The sequence below is a fragment of the Vidua macroura genome, chromosome 18, assembly GCF_024509145.1.
Source record: "Vidua macroura isolate BioBank_ID:100142 chromosome 18, ASM2450914v1, whole genome shotgun sequence".
NCBI lineage: Eukaryota > Metazoa > Chordata > Aves > Passeriformes > Viduidae > Vidua > Vidua macroura.
The window spans coordinates 13,966,801-13,980,492 of NC_071588.1; the positions used below are offsets into that span (position 1 = coordinate 13,966,801).

At 53.1% G+C, this 13,692-nt stretch overlaps 1 long non-coding RNA gene across 1 annotated transcript; it reads right to left on the bottom strand.

Moving 5' to 3' along the window:
- Positions 1–5,269: 5,269 nt before the first annotated feature.
- LOC128816396 (uncharacterized) lies at positions 5,270–13,506 on the bottom strand. The gene is made up of 2 exons (XR_008439887.1): positions 6,344–13,506; positions 5,270–6,166 (listed from the first exon to the last, which is right to left on the bottom strand). It is a non-coding gene; the product is annotated as an uncharacterized LOC128816396 (long non-coding RNA).
- Between the last annotated feature and the right edge of the window lie 186 nt (positions 13,507–13,692).

The following is a 13,692-nucleotide window of genomic DNA, read 5'->3' on the forward strand; positions in this document are numbered from 1 at the left end:
CAGCAATAATTATGTCTACACCACCCCATTTTGACATTCCATCACACAAACAAATGCAGGAGGACACAGCACACCCAAAGATCATTTGGAAAGTTCTCTGGATACTTTTTTTTTATTCCAAAGTGCTGTTCTGGGATGGGAGGGTGGGAGCAGCTCTTCCAACCTCTGACCAGTATGGAAGCACCAGTTGGGTCCTGTGGGGCAGAGCCACCACCAACAACGGTTCATCAGTTTTGAAATTAAATGAGAGAATCCAAAAAAAGACAGGTGGCTGCACAAACATGAACAGAACAAACTCAGGGGGATGCTTTTCCACCAGCAGCATCCTTCAGGAGGGCACCTCAAGGAAAAAATCCAAAATACTGGGCTGGGGGAAGTTACTAAAAGAGAGTATATGAGGTGCACAGGAGCTAAACTTCCTGCTGCAGGGGATCCACAGGACAACAGTAAAAGGCCAATATTGCTGCAACAAGAGCACTTTAGTATCCTGAAAATCAAAAAGGAATCCTATAAAAAAGGGAATGAGGGTATAAGGATGAATATAAAGGGAAAGCTCGAGCGCATGGGGGCAGAATGAGAAAGGGTAAGGAGCAGAGAGAGTTACAGCCAGTGAGGGGCATAAAAGGCAAGGAAATAAGTTCCAGAAATATACTGGTAGTGCAATGAAAAGAAAAATGAGTCAGCAGTCGTGTCTTGTGATGGAAAGAACCAAAGGGATGACACAGAGACACAAACAGTGACTTCCTCACCCTGGCTGCACAGTGCAAGCCTGTAACCAGTGCCCAGCGTCATCACCAGTAACGAGAGAAGCTCAGTGCACTGACTGATCAGGAGACAAGAGAAATCACCCTGGAAAATGCAAGCAACCTCTGAACAATTAGCAGCAGATTGTGACAAATTTTGAAGGCTTAGGGAATCCTGGGGAAGTGCAGAAAAAGCACTTTTTCTGTGAAAAATAAAAATACATAAATAAAGGAAATTAAGAGTTTGGGGAGTTACAGATCAGCCAAGCTGGCTTCAGTTCCTTGAAAAATTTAGGAACAAATTTTTGAACAATCCATTTGTTAGTACCAATATGTGATAAAAATAAATGACAAAAAAAACAGCCAACACAAGTCTACCAGGAAAAAAAAATGTCAGGGTGATATAATTTCCCTCCTTGCCAGGGTATTTGGTCTAATGGAGGAAGAAACAATGGATATGATTCATTGTTCAAAGCCTCGGTGCATTCCTAGGAACATGCAGGGAAGTACAGTCTGAGTGAAAAGATGGGAGATGGGTAAAGCTGAGAGCAGTAGGTGCTCCAAGCAAAGCAGGGGGTCTGAGAGCAGGGGCAAGGGGGGTGGCAGGGCTGTTCTCATGGTCTGGATGCCTTTTATTTTTCTACAGCATGAATGGTGGGCATGTCCATGTCCAAACACAGGGCTGACACCTCTGTGGATGCCCAAGACACCAGGGACCTCCAACCCCTGACTGACACTCAGGGTGCCACATTTCCCTTAGGAAGGAGGGTAGAGGCTTCTTCAAAACATCTGCAAATGAAAGCAATTCCTCTTAACTGGACATTTCAGGTGATGGGAGGTGCATGGCTTTGAGTAAAGCCCTGTTAAATATAGATATTGATGATATAGATATAAATATAGGTATAGATATAAACATAGATATAGATATAGAGATGGATATATGTAGGTCTAGATAGATACAGATATATATTCAGATTAAAATGATCTGTTATTATTATTTAACTCTGGTTCATGAACAGCAGCCCTGCTCTGAAGCCTCCTGGCTGTTAAGCAGTGACCAGCAGCAGTGTCAGCTCTCACTCAGCCTTGGGGCAGCACAAGGGGAGCCTCAGGCAGCTACCCTACTGCAGTGGGGGGCACGCTGCAGGATGGAGCTCCCAGTTCAAACCAGTTCAGCACAGACCACCAGGAACCACCCCCCTCCCAGAGAGCAGAGGAGTGAGCTCCAGCTCCACCTCCTCATCAGAGCAGACAATTCCAGAAGAGACCCCCAAATGCTCCTCTCTGGGCAGCCCCAAACAATAAAAAAGTGTTTGAACCCACCCTATGACCTTTTCTTTCCTCCTTTTTTTCTGCCAAGACCAGAGAAAATACCCCATTTCAAGAACAAAATACTGCAGAAAAGCAGAATGACACAATCTTGGAGTTCAGTGTCATGCACAGCCCCTCAGCCTGAAGAGGTTTGACAGTTTGTACTGGGAAGAAGGTGTGATGCTGTAACATTTCTTCAGAGAGGAAAAAAAAAAAAAGAAAGAAAAAAGGATGGCTTTTATTTTTAGAAATTTTAGCAGCCAAATTGTTGTCAGGCCGTCTGTGCTCTGCTGAGCAACATACAGTGTTGGGCACAGCCAAAAAGAGCTTTCTCGCAGAGCAAAATGTCACAATAAAACCAGGTTTCATCAGAATCTCAGCACCCTTCATGGAAAAAAATGCCAAATTTTGGATAAACTGTATATTGTTTATCATATTTTTCTGTTGCCAGCAACTGCTTATGGGTGAAACATGAGAATGGACCTGGATTGCTGCTTTATTTGGGAACATGCCACATTTCCCTTTGGTGTCCTCTGGTGATGCTGGACAGCTAAAGGAGGTCTGGGACTTTAGTTGTCTTCCATCTTCCACCACCACCGAGCTTTTCCCTTCATTGCTGTCCATCCTCTGCAACTAGAGATGCTTCCAAAAGAAAACAAAACCATATCCTTATTTCTCTTTGTTCTCTTGGACATTTGCCCCATTGTTCCAGGGCTTGACACTGTCACAACCGACTCACAGCTCTCTGAGGCTGGGGAACCTCTGGAGATGGTCCAGTGCCATCCCTGCTCAGGCAGGGTCACCTAAAGCTGGATTCTCTGGGCTATAGCCCACAGGCTTTTGGATACCTCCAAGGGTGGAGAGCACTGCTTCTCTCCTGAGTGGTTTGACCATCCTCACAGCTCTTCCCTGGGCATCTGTCTTGTACTGGGCAGCACAGCAGGGTGTAGCACTGCAGATCCCACCACGCCTGTCTGTAAAACCAAACTGCTACCCCAGTAATCCCTGGCACCAGAGAGCCAGGCTGTGGGAGCTGTGCCAGTCCTGGAGAGACATTCAAACATGATTGCACCCACCCCTGTCCAGCTGTGATGTAGGCCAGGCTGGCAAATGTGCACATTGCAGTGTGGCCAAGGGGACTCTAGCTCCCCTTCCCAGGAAAGGGCAGCCCTTGGGCCAGCCCAAGGAAGGTCCTCTGAGTGCCAGAAGAAAGCAGGCACATTGCAGGGGTTGTGGGAATTTTGCTGAGCCCCTCCTTGACACCAACAACCACACATGTCCCAAGGAGTATTTGTTGCTTCAGGTTCTTCATAAATGCCAAGTCAGTGTGTGATGGATGGGCTGAGAGCTCCTCCCAGGATCTCTCCACAGCAGCTCTCAGGAGCAGCAATAAAACTCCATTGCCAGCTGAGCCAGGATGAGGCGTCTGGGGGACAACCTGGAAAGGAGCCTTTCTGGGGAGCCCAGGCACTCCTGGGGCAGAGCAGGGACAGGGCTGATGGACCCACCTTGTTCTTGCTGGCCACTGCTTCACACACACACCTCTTCCTCCTCCCACCTGCTGGACATGTGTGTACCCCAATAAACACCCTTCTGTGCCCGAATGCCCCTGGCATGCACCTCCAGGGACACACACACACACTCTGCACAGCCCTGTGCTGCTCACCCTGCTCCCCAGCACCCCCACCCTCCCCCGTGGGCACTGGTACTGCTGGGGCTGGGTGACAATACGCACAGGGGGAGAGCTCATTCAGAGAGCTGCCATGTCCTATAGCATATAAACAGGGGACAACCCAGATGTCCCCAGCCCACCTGGCCCTCCCAGCACCCTGCAGGAGCCCCGGTGCAAGCAGGCAGCGAGGGAATTGGTGCAGCCACCCAAAGGCAGCCTCAGTGCCACCCACCTTGGGCTCCTTGGGCATCTTGTTCAGTCCCTGACACCTCGCAAATTCCAGCCACGCTATGGGACAGCTGAACACCCCTGTCCACTGCTCACCCTGCTGCCTGAAGAGCCCGGACTTAGGCTGCAGGATAGGTGCCAGGACACTTCGGCTAGAGAACAGCTGGATAACTGGAGTTTCCTAGAGAACAGCTGGATAACTGGAGTTTCTTAGAGAACAGCTGGATACCTGGAATTTTCATGAGAACTGGAGAGCCCCCAGAGTTGTGCTGAGGGAGGGGTGGGATAAGAGCGGGGCAGAGGCTGGAGAAACCTGCGGGGCTGAGGCAGGAAAAATTCACTGGAGCAGCCGCTTCCAGAGCGGGCCAGGCCCTGGGCAGGGGATGAAGACACCCGCGGGAAAGGGGCAGGGACAGCAGGACGGGGCCGCGGGGCCCGACGGCAGCCGGAGCTCGCGGGGTCCCCGCGCTGTCCCCGGGACAGCGGGGCCGCAGCGCCACCCAGCGGCCGAGAGGTGCCCCGGGCCCTGCGCGCCCGCCCCGCTCCAGCGCCCCCCCCCGCCGAGGGCACGGACATCCCCCCAGGGCACCATCCCAGGCTGCTCCGAGCCCCAGGGTCCAGCCTGGCCTTGGGCACTGCCAGGGATCCAGGGGCAGCCACAGCTGCTCTGGGCACCCTCTGCCAGGGCCTGCCCACCCTGCCAGCGAACAATTCCTTCCCAATCTCCCATCCATCCCTGCCCTCTGGCACTGGGAAGCCATTCCCTGTGTCCTGTCCCTTCATCCCTTGTCCCCAGTCCCTCTCCAGCTCTCCTGGAGCCCCTTTAGGCCCTGCAAGGGGCTGTGAGCTCTCTCTGGAGATTTCTCCTCTCCAGGTGAGCACCCCCAGCTCTCCCAGCCTGGCTGCAGAGCAGAGGGGCTCCAGCCCTTAGAGCATATCTGTGGCCTCCTCTGGGCTCTCTCCAACAGCTCCACCAGAACACTCTACCCAGAGCCAGCTCCAGCCCACCCTCCCGGCTGTCCCCTCAGCACAGAACAGCTGACACCAGCACATGCTCCACCCAAAATCCTGTCCAAGCTCTGCTGCTGTCTCGGGCAGGTGATGTGACCCAAGGAGGGGCAGGAGCATCTACTGGCGATCACTTCTGTATCATGGTGCTTTAAGCACCTCTGCCCCGGGACAAAAGCACACCTGCCTCCCTAGGGATGACCAGCCCCTTCCTGGCCTGGCCCAGGCCCTGGTGTGTCTCTGGCCTCTTGACATCCTCTTGATGAAGGAACACAGTCAGAAAAGCAGGGAAGAAGAGACCTGCACAGACAGTTTTTTGGAGCTTTATTTCTGTTTCTGGGTAGGAAACACAAATCTGTTCTCTCCAAAATCCAGGGGAAAGGAGATGCCACAGTGCTCCCTGGAGGGAAGGAGAGGACAGCAACCCCACATCAAATTTGGTGATGACTTCTCCAAATTTATGGCAAAGCAGATTCATCTCTCATCTTCAAATTGGATTTTTTACCTTGGATTTGCTGTCTTTGTTTTTTTTTGGTTTTGTTTTTGGTTTTTTTTTTTTGTTTTTGGTTTTTTTTTTTTTTTTTTTTTTAATACCTAGAGCATAAAGACATCTTTTTAGTAATAGAAAAATGGTTTAAACCCTTGGAATGAGTCAGATCTAATCTTATTTCTTCACAGGTGAATTTTGAGGTCTTTGGCCTCAGCACCTGGGGATTTTCTCAGTGACTCATGGTGCCCCCAAGGAGTGCCATGGGGTCCTTCCTGGTGCAGAGGAGCCCAGGACTCAGCACAGCCCATGAAGGTCCTTCTGCAGAGCTCCTCCAACCTTGCAGGGATGGGTTGGCACACTCTGGCAAGACCTGAGTGGAAGAGGTCACAGGAGGGAGAAGGAGTCACAGCAGTCTCTAGCACGTCCCTCGTTCAAAGCACCCTTACATGCACCCCAGAGGCAGCACAGATACTGAGTTCCTCTCTCCTTTTGGTTTCCAGTAACCAGAGCTTCCACAAGATCCCAGCTCCTCATTTCCATCAGGTGATTTATCTGGGCTGTGTCAGGGTGTTCTGGTGCTACCACAGATGTGCAGTGTCTGCTGTGGACAAGCAGCCAGAGGATCAAAGCCTCTGGGCCACCTCTGGGAGTGGGGTGGGTTGATGGGACACCCATGCCCATGGGATGCAGCATCTGCTTCTGAAATAGTCATAGCTCCAGAGACCAAAAAAAAAAAAAAAAAAACAACAGAGAAAGTCACATGCGGTGGTGTTAACATCTCCTCTTACAAGAGCAGAGCCTGACCTGGCTGGAGCAGAGCTGCAGGGAGGCTCTCCAAAGCACAAAGCAAAAATGGAACAACCTTTGCTGGGTCTCTCTGCCAAATCTCACCTGGATTGGATTTTGTCCAACTTTACCCTTTAGGCTTGAAATTTTCCATCCCAGAATATTTTTTCTTTCCAAGTTCCAGTGCAAAGAGCCACAGCCAGAGGGACGAGAAGCTGGAGCAGCCAAACACCCCAAGATCTTCCTGGGGGATGCTGCCCCTCACTGGCAGACGAAGCTTTGGAGAGAGAGCTAACTTTTTCCATCTGTATCAGCAGCTCTAATGAGAGAAAATTACTTTGGCCTGCATTAAGAAAAAAAAATTCTGTCATTCCAGTGGAAAGCTGTCATGTTGCCAGCTTGAGGAGCAGGGACTTGGGAGTGTTGCCTTCTCCTATCCCCAGAAAATCTGGGGAAATTTGGCTGGTGATGGTGAAACATTATTGGAGCTCTCACAGAGTCAAGGTGTGAGTTCTGGTGACAGCTGCCAGCACTGCTGTCCCAGGCCCAGTGTCCCCTGGCTGTCCCTGGTGGAGCATCCTCCAGAGCTCTGGAGGAGCTCTGTCCTGTGTTCTCCCCTGTTCTAGGGTGGCTGTCACAGCTGTGGGACAGCAGGAATGGGGCTCAGAAAGGTGAGCCTCCCCTGTGGGTGCCATGGCTTGAATCCCTCTGAGGAGGGATGCTCCCTTTGATACTTCCTTGGGCAAAGAATTAAAAGATTACCCATAAAACTTCAACTGGAAGAAACTTTGAATGAGCAAAATGAAGCCACACAACCACCAGAGTGAAAGATTCAGCCTTGAAAAAAATAAAATATAAAGGGTAAAAAAAACCTATGAGTAGGTCAGCAAGGATCTACAGCCCATGCAGTAAGCAAGGACCTGTGGGTTTGGATGTTCAGGGCTCTCGGAGAATCCCGTGGTGCCCATTGTCGCCCTGATTTTCAAGAGTTTTCTAAAGCCTTCTGAGTTTACATTCTTGTAGAGAACTTTCCCACACAACTTTCTGTAAACAATCTATTGTTTTGCATTCTTTCATAGAGGCGGAGAAATTTGATGTACAGGTAGTTTGTCCAGTGTCGTTGGAGAGGTGGCACGTTCACCCTCCAATGCACTGGCATCTTTTGAGAACTATAAAAGATTGGAGTCAGAGAAAATAAATTAGTCTCTTCATCGTGACCAAGGCTGTGCTGCGTCGTTTTTGCTTGTGTCATCTGGTGACAGCCCATCCCAGCTCTGGGGCAGGGACTGGCTCGGATCACAGGACAGAGCCCACAGGGGCCATGGAGCAGGAGGGAGATACAGCAGACAGGGAACCTGCACAGGAGCAGATGGACATGGAGAGCAGAGTCCAGCTGATCTGTCAGGCGACAGATGGCCTTCACACTGGCCAGGGAGGGAGGCAGGGCCAGTGCTGGTAGCCAGCTACTGCAGCCACTCTTCCCTTTTTCTCCTTAATTTGACTCAGCTGCACAGAGGTTGTGGTGCTTGTGGAGGGTGGGGGACCCCAGGGCTCTGGAATACTCCCTCTCCATCTCCAGGACATGACAATACACTCCTGACGCAAGAACCCAAACTCAGAGACATGAAACAGCCCCAGAAAATAAATCTATTTTAAACTCTATTTTCTTTTTTTTTTTTTTTTCCTCTTTTCAGCCTTTTTGGGATCTTGCACACCTTCTCTGGGACAGGTGAATAAGGGAAAAGCAGGAAAGTTCCCATAAAGTATTTGTCCATGCAAAGGAAGAAGGTGGAAAACAACACCAAAAAAAAAAAAAAAAAAAAAAAAAAGAAAAAAAAAAAAGAAAAAAAGCAGAACAGTTTTTCCCTTTTCTACACACAGTTCAGGAGCACTAGGGAAAAATGAACATTTTTCCTCCCATTTACTTCCACCAGAAGAGAAGTCCAAGTGCCTCTCAGTGCCACATGCTTGCAATTACACAGAAAGTTAAGAAGCAAAAACAAGTCACACTTGGAAAAAAAACAAATATCCATCAGCTGTGAGCTGGGAATCAACCTGAACCAGCCTGAAACCTCCTCTGGCCAGGACCTGTCTCTGGCAGGGGCCATCCAGGCTCTGTGGCCAACAGGCCCTCACCAGAGCCACAGCTGCCCTCCGATCAATCAGGTTTTGCTGTGAGACAACTCTGTTTCCAGAGGCTCAGTAATTAAGAGCCTATTTTTAGAGAAATGAGCCACCAGATTAATCAATAAGGATCAGCCAGCTCCTCAGGGGTAAGGGGGGTTGGAGTTGCCCTGCTCCAGCCTCAGGAGCTTGTCCCCAGTCCCATGATGTGTTCTTGCCCCCAAGATGCTGCAGGGAGCTCTGCCCCATGTCCCCACCTCGCCAGGATCCCACAGGGCACCCGGGACCTTTGGCTACGTTGGCCTTCCCAGGGGATGCTCCTGGCAGGAAAAGGCTGCAAAAAATAGAGAGGCTCCTTAGGAACATCACCTGGGAGGGGTTTGGGAGGATGCCTCTGGCCAGCTGGACTAGGAGCAGCTGGTTCAGGTCTCAGCAGCAGCTCCTGGGGGACAGGAGGGGCACAGCCATCCTCACCACACACTCCTGCTGTCCCTACCAGGACTGGCTCCTTCTACCTCCCACCATCTCCTGCACACCCCTGGTCTGCCCAGGAAGAAGAGCCAAGCATCCCCTTTCCTGGGAATGTTCCCCCAGCACGAGGTGTTTAAATCATTTACAAAGGGTTAAAATAGAGCTGGCTCCCTTCCAGGCCCTCTGGCATCCAGGCTCTGTATACAACTCACCCACCAAGAGAGTCAGCTGGGAAAAAAGGCTTTTCATGTCCATTCCCCAGGCCCCACTTCCACAGAAACCTTCCAGCATGATTCTTTCTCAGCTGTAAGAGCAGCAAAATTGTTTCAGGTCTTCACCGGTGTTCCTTTTCCCCCAAGCACACTTGTAGACATCTCACATGACTCCCTTCTGCCAGTGGATGGAAAAAGAGAAGGACTCTCTGCAAAGAAACAATTAACTGGTGTGGTAAGTCTGATGTGCCTTTCCCTGCCTTGGATATTTCCTAGATTCCCTTTCAGAGGCAATTTGGTTTTTAATAGCATTGACCTTTATGGAGGCAGGAATTCACCTGGATATTTTCTATTGGCTGCTGAGCTGCATCCAGGAGCTCACAGGAAGAATCAAGAAGACATTTATTTCTTAGGCTGCACGTGATTCACCAAAAATCATTGGGATGCAAATGGAAAATGCCAAGGATCAGAACACAGTCCAACTTTCAAAATCCCAGCCATGCTGGGACACCAACATCTCCTGGGCTGGCCAGGAGATCAGCTGCAAGAGGAGCTACCCGGCATCTCTTTCCTCTGCAGGGTCTGTGGCAGCTCTCAGCTGCTCTCTCCAGAGCCCCCAGGCCAAAGGAACGCCCCAGGAACTGGAGCTCCCACCCTGTGACTCCCCAGGTGACCAGCAAGTTCCCAAACTCTGCTCTCATGGAGGCAGGACACCAAGTGCTGCAGCCTCACCTGCCTGTGCCACACCTGGATAGGGATCACCCCAATCCTGCTGGAGCAGCTGAACCTCCTGCAGCCTCTGCAGCACCTCTGCAAGGGGAAGGACGCAGTTCCCTGGTTCTCCAGCTGTGAGAAGGAAGGCTGGTTCCTCCATGCTGCTGCCACATTGTGGTCCATATGTGGCACAAATCAGATTCACCCCCAGGAGGATGACACCGAGGCAGACAGGGTGCTTGGGCGGAGTCAAAGAGAACCCACTCGTTATCCAAACACACCCCATCCTGAGGCTGGGAGCTCCTGTGCACCCCAAAGGGTTTATCCCCTCAGAGTAGGCAGTAGTAGATCTGGAGTTCTCCCTGAAGAGTTGCACAGAGGGAGATGAAGCCTCTTGTGAAGAAAAATAACAAGATGAGAACCCACACATGGCTACAATTTGGGAAGCACTGTCCTGAAGTCCACCTTCTCCTGGGTTTTGCTAGTGGATCCACATCAGACTCTGACCCACCCAGCTCCTGCCACCCCAGCACCTGCTGCTCCAAGGGGCACCTATGGCAGGGCCAGATGCCAGCTGAGGATCCACCCTGCTCCCACAGGGTGCAGATGTCCCTCCTGCATGCTGGCCTGCGGTGGGAGTGATTTGGTAGCGCAGGTGCTGGGCACAAGTCAGGCATATGGTCAGTGAGAAACACCTGACAGAGGAGGACCTGATCAGCACTTTCCAAGGAAACCTCAGAGGAGCAATGCTGGAAGCACCGAGTGCTGGGGCAGCAGGGCTGGAGGGCTCACAGAGCTGTGGGACAGTGAGGACAGAGCCCCAGCACCAAGGATGGGGCAGGCTTCCCCCTAGCCTGGCACTGGGCTGGAGGAAGAGGAGGGTGAGGAAGGCTGGTCCCACACCTGGGGAGCAGAGCCAGCAGCTTCCAGGTCCTGTGTCCTTGGCCCACTTCTACCACAAGGCAGGAGGAGCAATCATCTCACCGTTCTCCTTCCCAGATGCTGGGAGCAGCTGCTGTTACTGCTTGCCATCTGTGATGTTTGTGGTGTGAGAGGAGCCTCTGCTGAGGGCTGGCCCATGAAATATGCATGGCATGGCCTCTCCTTCTAAACTACATCTCCTCCTGTGCCAAATTCCCTTCTCACCTCTTTGTCTCACATTCAAATGTTTCTTCACATTTTACAGCTTCTCAAGCATCCATAACAGCTTCTCCTGGATTTATTTCCATTGCTACTGCAGTGCCCGAGAGTGCCCGAGGAAGGACTTGGCCATGTGTTATCCAGCCCTGGCCGTGCTCCCCGTGTGGGATATAGCAGCATGTCTGTGTCCGTGATGTGCGTTCCAGCCACGGGCTGGACTGAGCTTCCCATGCCAGCTGCAGCCACCGTGAGCAGGGACCAGCCCCTCTGTGCCAGCAGCCCCTGCCTGGGCTTGGTGGGAACAGGGACAGTGGCCTCAAGGGCATAATGTCACACCCAAGGGAGATTGGGAGCTGGGGGATCAGCACTCTGCAAGGCCACAGTGATCCACGAGGGCTTGGTACAGTCCCCACGGCAGCTTGGAGCATCCCTTGTTGGTCTCCCTGCCACTGGCAGGGCTGCCAGCTCAGGGATTTTCTGTGCTTCAGGTACTACCATCCTGAGAGAAACCTCATCAGATTTCACTTCCATCAAAAGTGGCTTTTTAACATTTCATCTCTGAGTTTGGGTCTGAGATTAAAGTTTCTTCAGAAACTCAGACCTGGTTTTGCACCCAGCTGGATGCTGCAGGGCTGCAGCTCTGCTGGCACAGCAGGCAGCACTTGGAAGCTTTCCCTGCTAAGACAAGGCGAGTGTTTCCCAGGGGTGATTGGTGCCATTAGAGCCTTTGAAGGGAATTCTCTCTGTGGCAATTGGCAGAGAAACATGGTTTGAACCGCATCCCAAGAATTCGTGTGTGCAGTCTCATCACGGCGAGGAACTTTGGGTGAATTATTATTATCTCTAAATGGCACAAAAGAGTTAGCACAGGGAATGTTTTGAAGGAAGTGGATGCTTTGCCAGAGCTTTGTACACAGTTCTGTCAGAGGCAATGCCACTGCCTGGCTGTCTCCGTGGAAGGACAAGATGTTCCCAAGGAAAACCTTACAAATGAGCTCAGGGAGTCCCCGTGGTTTCACTGCCGGTTACAGCAATGTCAGTGTTGGGGAGGGCAGGAAAAAACAATTGCAGGAACTAATTTTCCCATCTCCTGCCTGCGCTGAGCATTCCCAGCACAAGATGTCACTGAGGAGCTGGATTTGGACAGCTCTGCATCAGCCCGGAGTCATCCTCCGGCAGCCACAGGAAACGGGGTTGGAGAGGTGGGCATGGAGAAGGAACATGCTCACAGAGAGAGGACGTGGGCACAGAGAAGGGATGAGGGCAGGGAGAAGAGACATGGGCACAGAAAAGTATGCAGCTGTGATGCAACTGTGAAACAATCCTGCAAAAAGGAAGGGAGGTACCTGATCTGCCAGACCAAGACTCGGGAGCACTCCTGGATGCGGGGTGTCAGGGATGTGCTCGGTAATATCCGGAGCTCAGCACTGGGTGTGCCGGGGAGGAACAGCTCAGGCAAACGCCTGCCAGGAGCAGGACAGGCACTCGCCCTGCCTGGAAGATCCCAAGGTCCTGCCAGCCCTCTCCAGTGCTCTGCAGAGCAGGTGAAGCCCAACAGCCCCAGCCCATGACAAGGGAGCCAAGTCTGCTGCCTCAAGCAACCCAAGCATCCATGGACCCCACCAAATGAGTGAGGATTCAGCTGAAACCCCTAGAATGTTCACACACACATCAAGAGGACAGAAACAAGTACAGGGGCTTGAAACATCTCTCCCATAACAGGTCCTGCAGGTCTGAGATCCTTCTTCAAGTGTTTCCAGCTCCACAGGCTGGACATACCACAGCCTGCCCCAGAGATGGCTACAAGGGAGCAAGCATCCTTTGGCCCCCCCTGGGGCTGCCTGAGCACCCACGAGCCCCTTGGCCCCTCAGGGTTGGTCCTAGTGCTCCCCACAGGTCCCCTTCAGGGCTCCCTTGGGACCTTCATAATTTTCCCAACGGCTCCTCCAAGGGCAGGAGATCCTCTCTGCCCCGCTCCCAGCACTGCTCCAAGAAGAGTTTCCTTCAGGCCCCACCCAGGGCTCCCCTGGAGCCGCACTCGCCCCTTCCTCGGGCTTCCCGGGCGGGAAGAGCCCCTGGGACCGGCTGCTTCAAGGGGATGGGAATGGGGAAGGCACCGGGCAGGGGGCTGCGAGAGTGGGCTGCGCTGGGCAGGGCGGCTCCAGTCCTGGTGCTGGCCCCTGTGACCTTGCCAGTCCTGGTTCCTATCCCCGACCCGGTACCAATCCCAGCACTGATCTTGCTCGCAGTTCCTCTCCCAGTCTCGGTGCCGGTGCTGGTCCCAGTCCCTGTCCACGTCCGAGTCCTGGCGCCGCTTCCGGTTTCGGTTCCAGTGCCGGTCTCGGTGCCGGTTCCGTTCCCAGTTCCGCTGCCGGTCCCTGTCCTCGTGTCGGTGCCAGTCCCGGAATCGGTCCCAGTCCCAGTGCCGATCCCGATCCCAGTTCCCATCCCCGTGGCGGTGCTGATGCCTGTCTCGGTATCAGTGCCAGTCCCATTCCCAGTCCCGCTGCCGGGCCCGGTGCCGATCCCAGAATCAGTCGCAGTCTCGGTCGCCGTCCCGGCGCCGGGGCAGCGCCGGGGCAGTGCCGGGGCGCGGAGCCGGTTCCGGTGGCAGCGGAGCGCGGCCAAAGGCGGGGCGGAGCGGGGCCGTGGAGCTGGGGGCCCGGGGGCGGTCCCGCGCGGGCCGTACTTAAGGCGGCGTCGGGCGGCGGCCCCGCCGTGCCCATGGCTCTCCCGAGCGCCGCCCGGGCGCTCCGCGCCGCCGTCCGCCGGTGCGATCCCCCGAGCCGCCCG